An 11,484-nucleotide genomic window follows, 5' to 3' on the forward strand; every position below is an offset into this window, starting at 1 on the left:
ATGTGTAGTAACACTGGGCAGTCTATAGTTTCAGTCGCTTTTGAACAAGCGTACCCTAGAAGAGGTGGGACTGACGTCCAAAATAATTTTCCGTAGTGTAGTGGTTATCACGTTCGCTTTACACGCGAAAGGTGCTCAGTTCAAAACTGGGCGGAAACAAGTGGAGGCATGTTAAATATAAATGCTGCAATTCGCTACAAAACCCTTACTTTTGAGACAGGTGAAGGCCATCGTACCAAGGAGCTGTAGGCAGACTGCAATGCCGAATGACCTCTGTTCTGTTGTTTGTGGAATTTACAGACTGTCACACTGCTTGCAGAGCAGATTATGGGAAGGAGCCAAATTCTAAAAAGCACATGCACCTCATCAATAGGTTTCTGTAGTGTTGTGGCAAAAATTCATCTCAAACAAACATCACTGCGTAAGAGACACTCAGAGTCAAATTATATAAAATAGAAGTATTTATTCTTGCAAGAATAGGAGCAGTCTAATACACAGTTGTTACCCTGTGCAGAAGAGTGACACACCCCCAGACAGACTGAACTAGCTTTTATCTTAGTTTCAAGGCCTTCTTCCCCCCAGAGCCTTCCTCCCAGTAGTTTTCCATAGACGTCACTAGTTGGCCCACTAAGCTCCCCTGCACCAAATGGCCTTCTGACATCTAGGTCAGAGGTCCTTGTTCGTCTGTTCTCTGGAGTGTCTCCCCCTTCTGCCTCCCCAGGTACATAAACAGAATCTTCTCTCACTACAAGTGAGAGACACACATGTGACATTATTTGAATCATCTATATTTTACTAAAGATCAATGAATATCATTAAAATTGCCACCACAACTCCTCACTTTTTATCATTATGATTACCCATAATCACAATAATAAACAATAAGACAAATTTTAAGTCATATCATCACACTTATACTCTTCATCTCTGGTTTTCACTCTCTTAAACATTTGTGAAATAACATTTGGAAAAGTAAAAAGCTTAGGCTGTTTTTGTGGGGATAGTCCCTTAAGTATTAGCAAGCAAGTAAAGACTTTATCTGCGGCCGGGCTGAATGAATAAGCACTGTTATTGCACTCCCGACCTAGGTCGGACCCTCAGTCACCTCAGTATAAACAAGAAATAGTGTATAGTTTAAGTAGGAAACGCATCAATTTAACACCCTGGTTATCATTACACATCTTGAAACCCACATGGCATTTCAACAGGCTAAGAAATACGAAGAAACAAAAGTAGAATAAAATCCCTCATTTCGACCCCTCTCCTTGTACGTCAACACATAGCGGATAACCACAGCTTTTAACCTTCTGTTCATATCAAAAACATTCATAGAAATAAAGAAAAAGAAAAGGAAACATACACTTTAACACATGTCACAATAGCTCCCACTACTTGTATCATCATATTTTGTTCATCCAATTGAACAGACTCCCAGCTTTAACCAGTCTCTGTACTGAGCTGGAAACACACTATAATGCATGGTAAACATAACAATATTGATAATCCTATCGCTGAAATTGGTAGTACAGTACCCCCAACCCCCCAAAGATTAACCAATCTTATCCATTTACCATCAGTCCATGCCCATTTCCATACATCGCCTCCATTTTCCTAACCATATTTTCTTAACTTTTAACTCGATTCAGCCAATGGTTTTACTTAGTAAGCTCTATTTAACACCATATTTAATAAAATCTATCCAGAAAAGGTTTTATATATTTTTTTTATCCATTCTTTTAACCAATGTAGTTGTTCAAAATTAACTCTAATATTTCCATTACGGACACAATCAATATATTTTCTACATTTACAATCAAATCAATACCTAGTTTGATTCAATCAAACAAAATCATCACAAAAACAGATTCTTCTGTTAAACTTAAACCATCAGTTGTGTTGATCATCTCGTTCGCCCCACGGACGTTCCGTGTTCTTTTACCTTTAACTTTTAATTCAAACATGCTGTGGTTCTACTTAATAAGCTTCAACAATTATCCCTATAATTTACATTAATTAATAGATCTTCTCTTCCCAAAAACATTTTCCTTAAATATTTCCTAATGAATAAGTAACCAATCAAATCTTTTGATCTAGTGTATATCAATACTAAGCCCTATTTTGATTTAATCGAATCAAATCCTCAAAATAATCACAAAACCACATTCTTAAACCATTAGTTGGTTCACATCCTCCTCCAGGCGTGTTGATCATCTCGTTCGCCCCATGGACTATGGGATGGTTGTGGCCTGTTGGTGTAGGTGAGAGGCTTGGACCCAGGTGTCACACTCTCCAACCATTTTCTGATCCTTATAAGGTTTTCCCTTAAATCACGACCGCATCCCCACTGGAGTGAACTGTCACCTGTGAATGGAGACCTTAAGTATTTTGTTAGTGACCGCTTGACCGCTCGTCCCCTTTGGTGTGACCTGTGGAATCTTCACCATTTGTTCACCTTGCTGATGATATGCATTAAGAATTTCAAGTTTATTCTCATTTTACAAATCATCTTATCACTAAATAATTTCTTCCTCACTTAATAGCACTCGGGGTCCTTTTACCCTGAAAAGCACTCAACCCCTGTCCTCATGTCCACACAATATTTATACATTTGGAACAGAATTAGTTCTGTTTGATCCAATCCTTCCTGACATTCTGTAAAAGGAAAATTTTAAGTTATGCGCTGCGCAGGTGTAGCACCTTTCTGCCACACTAATAACCCAGGCCAGGACAGTTAGCCAAATTCATCCATAACCATTATTTTAGTGGGCACATTTTGCCCTGTCTCCCAATCCTGCATGCTCTCTGTAAAGAGAAACAGATTTCGAGGTTATTGTCAGATAGTAAAGTACGTAGTTTCTTTTGTCTACTGTTCTCCCGTGGCCTTCGATGCCCTGGCGTTTCCTGTTGAAACAATCTTTGTTATTGGTGTGTGCGGCACACTCACAGACATCCATTTTGTTAGGCAGAAAAAATGGCTTCTTTCAGGGCTTTTATCAAATTACCCCTAGTGTTCTCCCAACATTTATTCAGCAAATGTGAACCCCTTAATAAACCATATTTGGCAATTGTTATACCATCTCCCTCTTGATGCACGACACAACTCGAGCATCAATTTAACATAACATTTAACATAGTGTTTTTTATAAAGTTTGCCATCAACACTAACCCAAACGTTGTCCTTCAGACAAATTTCCTCCAGACATCTTTCTCTGCCTCTGAAACAAAAATATTACATTCTTCACTTAAAGCCACAATCTCATCTTCTTATCGAAGTATTTGAAAGGCAACGGCCCTCAGTTTCACAGCGTATTCTGCTTTTCAGGCCTGTTGTTTGGTCTCTCAAGTCAGTCATCTACAAACATTTCCAAAGTCATCAATTTTCCCTATCAGGTCAGGTCGTGCTGTGCAGACTTCGTCAATGTCAGTCAAACAACATTTTCCCCCTTTGTTCACAATATTCATAAATGTGAAGGACTCTCTGGATAATTTGATATTGACTTAGCCAATATGTCACTTTGTTGTTTCCCTCAAATCTACAACATTTTCATTTATCTCAGCCCATGCCAGATGGTGATCTACAACTACACAATTCCAATTTACTGATCTTCAAATCTACATTATGTATGACAAAAGTATTACTACCAGACAGAGCTTGATGGCCAATCAACTTAAAGCTTGTCCCATGTTCTGTATTGTCTCTTCATCAGAATTATCAGCTTCTTTAAAATTTGTCATTTGCCTTAACCCATCTGTAATGATAAACTCATTCCAGAGGTTAATGACGCAATATACACACCATTCAGGCGGAATATTAGTGCCCCAAACTAATACATACAAGACATAAAGTGCTGTCACCATCACACACACACACTCATACTAGACACACATATGTTAACTGTTCTTTCTCAATGTTCACTTTTCTTTATATTATTGCTAAAAGATTTAAATTTTAAATAAGATTTTAAACTTCCCATTTTCCTTTAGCTTCTACCTAATTTTACATGGTATCTTAACCACTTTCAAAGCACGTCTGTTCATTATTCATTTGATTTTTAGACAAGTCAGCTGGGTTGTTTTGTTTCATTATCATTATTTTGCTTCAGCTTGCTCTAGCAGGCAGATAACAGAAAGACAGACACAGTTACCATCCCTTCCTCCAACTCAGGCAGTCTCTCTCACTATAACAAATAATTTTTCCACCAGCCTCCTAAGGCTGTAACTTAGACAAAATTTGTATTCATTACAATAACCTTTGACCATTCACCTTTGTCATCCAGACTTTCCTTAAATCAAAAGCTGTCTTCATCTTTAGCCACCACCATGTCTAACGACCTTCAAGAGTTAAAACTATGTCATAGACCTATTAGTTCAAAATCAACACTATGATTTTTCCTTGCCCATAAGGCAAACCAGTACATAAAAAGTTTTGCTACTGTCTCCACAACAACTAATGGGAATCACTTCATGGCCTCAGCTGGCTCTTGAAAGCCCACTCCTGTTAGCCCTTTATCTATAATCTCCATCAGGGTGTTTTCCCCTGGCATATTTGCAGACGCTTGTCACAATAAAAAAACAAGCCATACAACTAATGCGGTTTCTTCTGGCGAGTGGTATATATAGAGGAGCTTTGCTTTATTGGGGAGACATGCCGTGACTCGTCACCGCGTCATCTCCCCTTAACGGCATAAGGACGCTGCTGGCCTCACAGCTCCTGCTCAACCCTCATACCTGTCTCACATAACACACCTCCATTCAGGAGATGCCCAGTGACTTTACGTGATCCACTCTGGCTTAGGTTGCCCCCTGTCTGGCCAAAGAAGGTCTTACCCGTCATCGAGATGGTCACTCGTGCCCACTGGTGACCGCTCTTTCCAATCACACAATCAGTTCTCTTCAACAGACCTCAGCTGTTTTCTGGAGCTTAGGAAAGGCACGTTCAAGAGTCACCAGGGCCATTCGGATTGCCTAATAGTGTTCACACAGGGAGACAGGTCAATAACAACAGTATTTAATCACTTAAATCCATTAAATATCTTAAAAGCAGAAACCTAGCTGCTTAGATTATACTCAGTGAATTTAGATCACAACCGTACATTCAGTGTACTTCATCTGTAGCCGGAGCCATCGGTCCTGAATGGTGGAGACTAAATGAGACAAAGTTGTTACTGGTCCTAAAATACGCTAATCAAAATGTCACCTCTATCGTTTAAGGTCTGCATTATTTTAAAGACTTCTTTAAAGTCATTCAGTTTTACTTAAATCCATTTACAAATACAAATTGCCCTCTGAACGGCAATGATTTCTTTTAACCTCTCCATGTCTATGATTTTCAAATTAAACACTGTGCTTTACTTATGACACAGGCTCAGATAACAGCTTTTAGCTGACATTGAATCAGAGAGAGACTCTGAGGCATTCAGGACTGGTACACTGCATTTTCTTTTAACATCAGACTTTATCTACCATATTTTAACTCTAGCCCAGCTTAAGGCATCTTTGCCAGAAATTACATGTGTTTCAAATAAACATATTATTTATATTTGTCTTTTGCCCACCTCAGGGAATTTAGACATTACAAATTTCCACTCAGATTGAGTCTCTGTCGCACTGGCAGTTTCAGGCACAGCACACATCAGATTTAGATAAGCGAACTGTTTCATTACAGCCAATAGCAGACTTATCTTTTGGAAGCAAAACATCAGCTTCTAGTTCTTTCATGGTCAACCTTTCAAGCTGTTTGTTTAATCAGATGCCTTTCAACACATTTTACATTTAGCAACTGTTAATTCAGTAGCCTACTACTTCTGCTTATTTGTTCTTACATAAAAATAATTATTCTAGTTCTCAATAACGTTTCACATTTCTCAATCTCAATTACCATAGTTTAATATTTGACTTAAATTTTCCTAGGAGTTTATCAATCTCCAATCGGGATTCACACTAACCTTTACGAGGCTATCACACTCTGCTTATGATACATTTTGATACACATACATCTTTTGCAGTTATCATTTTCCATGAGATTAGTCTCTCTATATAACCTAAACTCTTTTTTAAAATGTTTAGTTAACACACAATCATCCTTTTAGTTACTTTTATATATTGTATCACATTTGTTGGAGTCATTATCTGTAATTTTACCTCACCCTGTATTCATCAGTTCACTTATAAAAATTACTATTATAGATCTTTTCTTCAAAAGGATTCGCTTTAAGACTTCAATCTTTTGACCTTGTTTTTATCTCTTACTCTTTCTCAGACGAAAACTTTAATATCGTTATATAAACACTGATCTATTTTCAACCCCACATTATTATCAGAAATGTGTCACGTGTTAAATGGTCCTGCTGACCACAATCAAGACACTCTCTGTCATCTGGTTGGTTCGTGTGTCAGCCTCAACTACAGCATCAGACACCTTGCAGTTTGATCACTGTGAGCTTCCAAAGGGCTTCAACTTAACTGCACACCCTTGAAGCAGTGTGTGTCCCATTCAGGAATGTAAACAGACCCACTGATAAGCAGTTCTCTGTATTCCTTTGACCATCCACCAATGGCGGATTCAATCACAATAGCCAACTCATACTCTTCATCATTATTATTGGCAGAACATAATTTCATGAGCAGCACAGAGAATGCTCAAAATATTTGAATTTGTTTTCTGTCTTTACCTTACTAATTTGGTATTATCATCAACAACACTAATTACAAGTACTGTTGCTGTTATCCCAGCTTATCTTTTACAAAACATCATCTGCAAATCTCTTCAAAATGAGATCTTCAGAGCAGAGCTGTTTACAGCATTTGCTCTCTTCTGTCTCACTATTTATTTATTTATTTTCCCGGACTGTTCAGTTACTCTTCATAAAGTGTAACAATTTGTACATCATTATTTTCATTACAACTGGTTTGAAGCCTTTTCCCTTCCATCACATGGTCAGTCTGCAGATTCAACTTAATATTATCATTATTGTCTCAGTCTTATCTCTACTGTTTCTCCAAAACAGATTATATTACTCAGTCCGTAAATTACACAGACAACCATTATAGCTACTTGCTTCAATACCCTTATTTTCTTAACATTAATAAAATAAAGCAGATATATCATCATTTCAATCATTATTTTATCAAAATCTAGAATTGTTCCCCATTCTGCTTAAAACATTCTTCATATCATGTTAATCCCTGTCAATCATACAATGCCTTATTTTATTCTAAAACTTTTCATATCATTTAAACAGTTAATTTGACTTCCATAAATTCTGTCAGACCATGTCTATTTTCATCACATATAGTTTTCTACTATATTTCTCCTTTCTTTTCCCTACATGCCAGTTCCTTCATTATCCTCTCCTTTCTTTTCTCAAACATGCCAGTTCCTTCATTATCTTCTCCTTTCTTTTCTCAAACATGCCAGTTCCTTCATTATCTAACCAGTACATGATTGTTTGCACAATCCCCACACACACATGTCTCACACACCACCTTTTTGTTTTTTTCACTTCCCTCTTCCACCAAGTCTCACTTACAGTTCCCTCTATTTCACACAGACAGCCTTATTGCTTCTTCCTACTTCAATATCTAAAACATACATTTCCCCCCATACTTTCCTAGTTCTACAGAAAACCGGTGTATCAAATTTGGCATGCTTACTCTGAGATTTTCCCATACTGGCTGTTTTCTGTTCCCTGTGGATTTCTCTTCAACGCGCGTTTTCTCTAATCTGTTTAGGCGTCCCCAACAGACCCGATTCTTTCTTTTAACCCAAATCGGTCGGGTTGCACTATTAGTGCCCTCCTAATTAAGGTTTACCAAAAACTGTTCTGGTTCCCCCTAATTAGCCTCAGTACCTAAAAACAATTTGCTCCGTCGTGGAACAAATAATTTTCAGGGTACCTATCTGTTTGAAATCTCTTGATCTGTTACAGTTCTCACTTAATCCCAGATTATTTATCTGCTTGAAATTTCTTGTTCTGTTACAGACCTCAATTAATCTCAGATCATTTTCCCTCGTATCTGTTTGAAATTTCTTGATCTATATAGATCTCAATTAATCTCAGATTACGTACCACAGAAACAGCCTTCAGCCAATATGGTTCAATTTCACTCTTCTCCCCAATTAAACTGAATTTAATTAACTTACCCAAAAGAAAATAAATTGAACTGTCTCTTACCAGAGATGCTTCTGTTGCCACCGGGTTCTTTCAATTGATTCCAGTGGAGTTTCTCCTGGCCCTGATAGCGGTCGGCCCCTCTCTCTGAAATTTACGAGGTAGAGCTGGAACTGCTCAGTCCAGGTGGCCAAACACCGTCCGCTCTCAGGTCCAGAAGGCACTTCCAAGGAATCCCACTATTCTGACACCAATCTGTTGTGGCAAAAATTCATCTCAAACAAACATCACTGCGTAAGAGACACTCAGAGTCAAATTATATAAAATAGAAGTATTTATTCTTGCAAGAATAGGAGCAGTCTAATACACAGTTGTTACCCTGTGCAGAAGAGTGACACACCCCCAGACAGACTGAACTAGCTTTTATCTTAGTTTCAAGGCCTTCTTCCCCCCAGAGCCTTCCTCCCAGTAGTTTTCCATAGACGTCACTAGTTGGCCCACTAAGCTCCCCTGCACCAAATGGCCTTCTGACATCTAGGTCAGAGGTCCTTGTTCGTCTGTTCTCTGGAGTGTCTCCCCCTTCTGCCTCCCCAGGTACATAAACAGAATCTTCTCTCACTACAAGTGAGAGACACACATGTGACATTATTTGAATCATCTATATTTTACTAAAGATCAATGAATATCATTAAAATTGCCACCACAGTAGTTTAGTGGTCATCACGTTCGCCTAACACGCGAAAGGTCCTCGGTTCGAAACCGAGCAGAAACAGTGGTTGGATTCTGACAGAAAATGTAAACTCTTTGGCACGCTAGGTGGGTGCAGCGCTTATTTCCTTTATATGCTTTTTAATAAGCGTGCACCTAAAGATTTATGTCTGCAACCTGAAGACGTGTTTGTTATGTAGTGGTTATCACGTTCGCCTCACACGCGAAAAGTCCCCAGTTCGAAACTGGGCGGAAACTGTGGGTGATTTTTGCAAAAATTTCGTATGCGATTTTCTGTTGAGCAGGTCAGTGCACTTGCAGGGATGTTTGTTGTTTAATCTCTTTAGAAAAGGACAAAAATAAAACAAATGACCATTGAGGTTTCCTGTACAGTAATATAAAATGTTCGGTCTGCCAACGAAATTAGCAGCTTTTTGCCATGTTAAAAACACTGGGCAGTCTATAGTTTCAGTCGCTTTTGAACAAGCGTACGCTAGAAGAGGTGGGAATGAGATCCAAACCAAGTTTCCGTAGTGTAGTGGTTATCACGTTTGCTTTACACGCGAAAGGTCCTCAGTTCAAAATTGGGTGGAAACAAGTGGAGGCATGTTTAATATAAATGCTGCAATTCGCTACAAAACCCTTACTTTTAAGACAGGTGAAGGCCATCGTGTCAAGGAGCTGTAGGCAGACTGCCATGCCGAATCACACTAGGTGGGTGCTGTCCAAATCAAGTTTCCGTAGTGTAGTGGTTATCACGTTTGCTTTACACGCAAAAGGTCCTCAGTTCAAAACTGGGCGGAAACAAGTGGATGCATTTTAAATATAAATGCTACAAAACCCTTACTTTTGAGACAGGTGAAGGCCATCGTACCAAGGAGCTGTAGGCAGACTGCCATGCAGAATGACCTCTGTTCTGTTGTTTGTGGAATTTACAGACTGTCACACTGCTTGCAGAGCAGATTATAGAAGAGGTGGGACTGACGTTCAAATCAAGTTTCCGTAGTGTAGTGGTTATCACGTTTGCTTTACACGCGAAAGGTCCTCAGTTCTAAACTGGGCGGAAACAAGTGGATGCATTTTAAATATAAATGCTGCAATTCGCTACAAAACCCTTACTCTTGAGACATGTGAAGGCCATCGTACCAAGGAGTTGTAGGCAGACTGCCATGCCGAATGACCTCTGTTCTGTTGTTTGTGGAATTCACAGACTGTCACACTGCTTGCAGAGCAGATTATGGGAAGGAGCCATCTTCTAAAAAGCACATGTCCTCATCAATAGGTTTCTGTAGTGTAGTGGTTATCACGTTCGCCTCACACGCGAAAGGTCCCCAGTTCGAAACTGGGCGGAAACTATGGGTTATTTTTGCAAAACTTTCGTATGCGATTTTCTGTTGAGCAGGTCAGTACACTTGCAGGGATGTTTGTGGTTTAATCTCTTTAGAAAAGGACAAAAATAAAACAAATGACCATTGAGGTTTCCTGTACAGTAATATAAAATGTTCGGTCTGCCAACAAAATTAGCAGCTTTTTGCCATGTTAAAAACACTCTGTTCTGTTGTTTGTGGAATTTACAGACTGTCACACTACCTGCAGGGCAGATTATGGGAAGGAGCCATCTTCTAAAAAGCACATCCGTCTCAATAATAGGTTTCTGTAGTGTAGTGGTCATCACATTCGCCTATCACGCGAAAGGTCCTCGGCTGAAACCGAGCAGAAACAGTGGTTGGATTCTGACAGAAAATGTAAACTCTTTGGCACGCTAGGTGGGTGCAGCGCTCATTTCCTTTATATGCTTTTTAATAAGCGTGCACCTAAAGATTTATGTCTGCAACCTGAAGACGTGTTTGTAGTGTAGTGGTTATCACGTTCGCCTCACACGCGAAAAGTCCCCAGTTCATAACTGGGCGGAAACTGTGGGTGATTTTTGCAAAAATTTCGTATGCGATTTTCTGTTGAGCAGGTCAGTACACTTGCAGGGATGTTTGTTGTTTAATCTCTTTAGAAAAGGACAAAAATAAAACAAATGACCATTGAGGTTTCCTGTACAGTAATATAAAATGTTCGGTCTGCCAACAAAATTAGCAGCTTTTTGCCATGTTAAAAACACTGGGCAGTCTATAGTTTCAGTCGCTTTTGAACAAGCGTACGCTAGAAGAGGTGGGAATGAGATCCAAACCAAGTTTCCGTAGTGTAGTGGTAATCACGTTCGCTTTACACGCGAAAGGTCCTCAGTTCAAAATTGGGTGGAAACAAGTGGAGGCATGTTAAATATAAATGCTGCAATTCGCTACAAAACCCTTACTTTTAAGACAGGTGAAGGCCATCGTACCAAGGAGCTGTAGGCAGACTGCCATGCCGAATGACACTAGGTGGGTGCCGTCCAAATCAAGTTTCCGTAGTGTAGTGGTTATCACGTTTCCTTTACACGCAAAAGGTCCTCAGTTCAAAACTGGGCGGAAACAAGTGGATTCATTTTAAATATAAATGCTACAAAACCCTTACTTTTGAGACAGGTGAAGGCCATCGTACCAAGGAGCTGTAGGCAGACTGCCATGCCGAAAGACACTAGGTGGGTGCCGTCCAAATCAAGTTTCCGTAGTGTAGTGGTTATCACGTTCGCTTTACACGCGAAAGGTCCTCAGTTCAAAACTGGGCGGAAACA

The 11,484-nt window shown here is 39.3% G+C and overlaps 4 non-coding genes across 4 annotated transcripts; all 4 read left to right on the forward strand.

The window, feature by feature from the left end:
• Positions 1–9,553: 9,553 nt before the first annotated feature.
• On the forward strand, positions 9,554–9,626 carry trnav-uac (transfer RNA valine (anticodon UAC)). The gene has a single exon. It is a non-coding gene; the product is annotated as a tRNA-Val (tRNA).
• Positions 9,627–10,101: 475 nt separating this feature from the next.
• On the forward strand, positions 10,102–10,174 carry trnav-cac (transfer RNA valine (anticodon CAC)). Its single transcript has one exon. It is a non-coding gene; the product is annotated as a tRNA-Val (tRNA).
• Positions 10,175–11,211: 1,037 nt separating this feature from the next.
• trnav-uac (transfer RNA valine (anticodon UAC)) lies at positions 11,212–11,284 on the forward strand. The gene has a single exon. It is a non-coding gene; the product is annotated as a tRNA-Val (tRNA).
• A 127-nt stretch (positions 11,285–11,411) lies between these two features.
• Positions 11,412–11,484, forward strand: trnav-uac (transfer RNA valine (anticodon UAC)). The gene has a single exon. It is a non-coding gene; the product is annotated as a tRNA-Val (tRNA).

Source organism: Siphateles boraxobius, unplaced genomic scaffold (assembly GCF_051911475.1).
Source record: "Siphateles boraxobius isolate OS27281-9 unplaced genomic scaffold, OSU_SipBor_1 63, whole genome shotgun sequence".
Classification (NCBI taxonomy): Eukaryota; Metazoa; Chordata; class Actinopteri; order Cypriniformes; family Leuciscidae; genus Siphateles; species Siphateles boraxobius.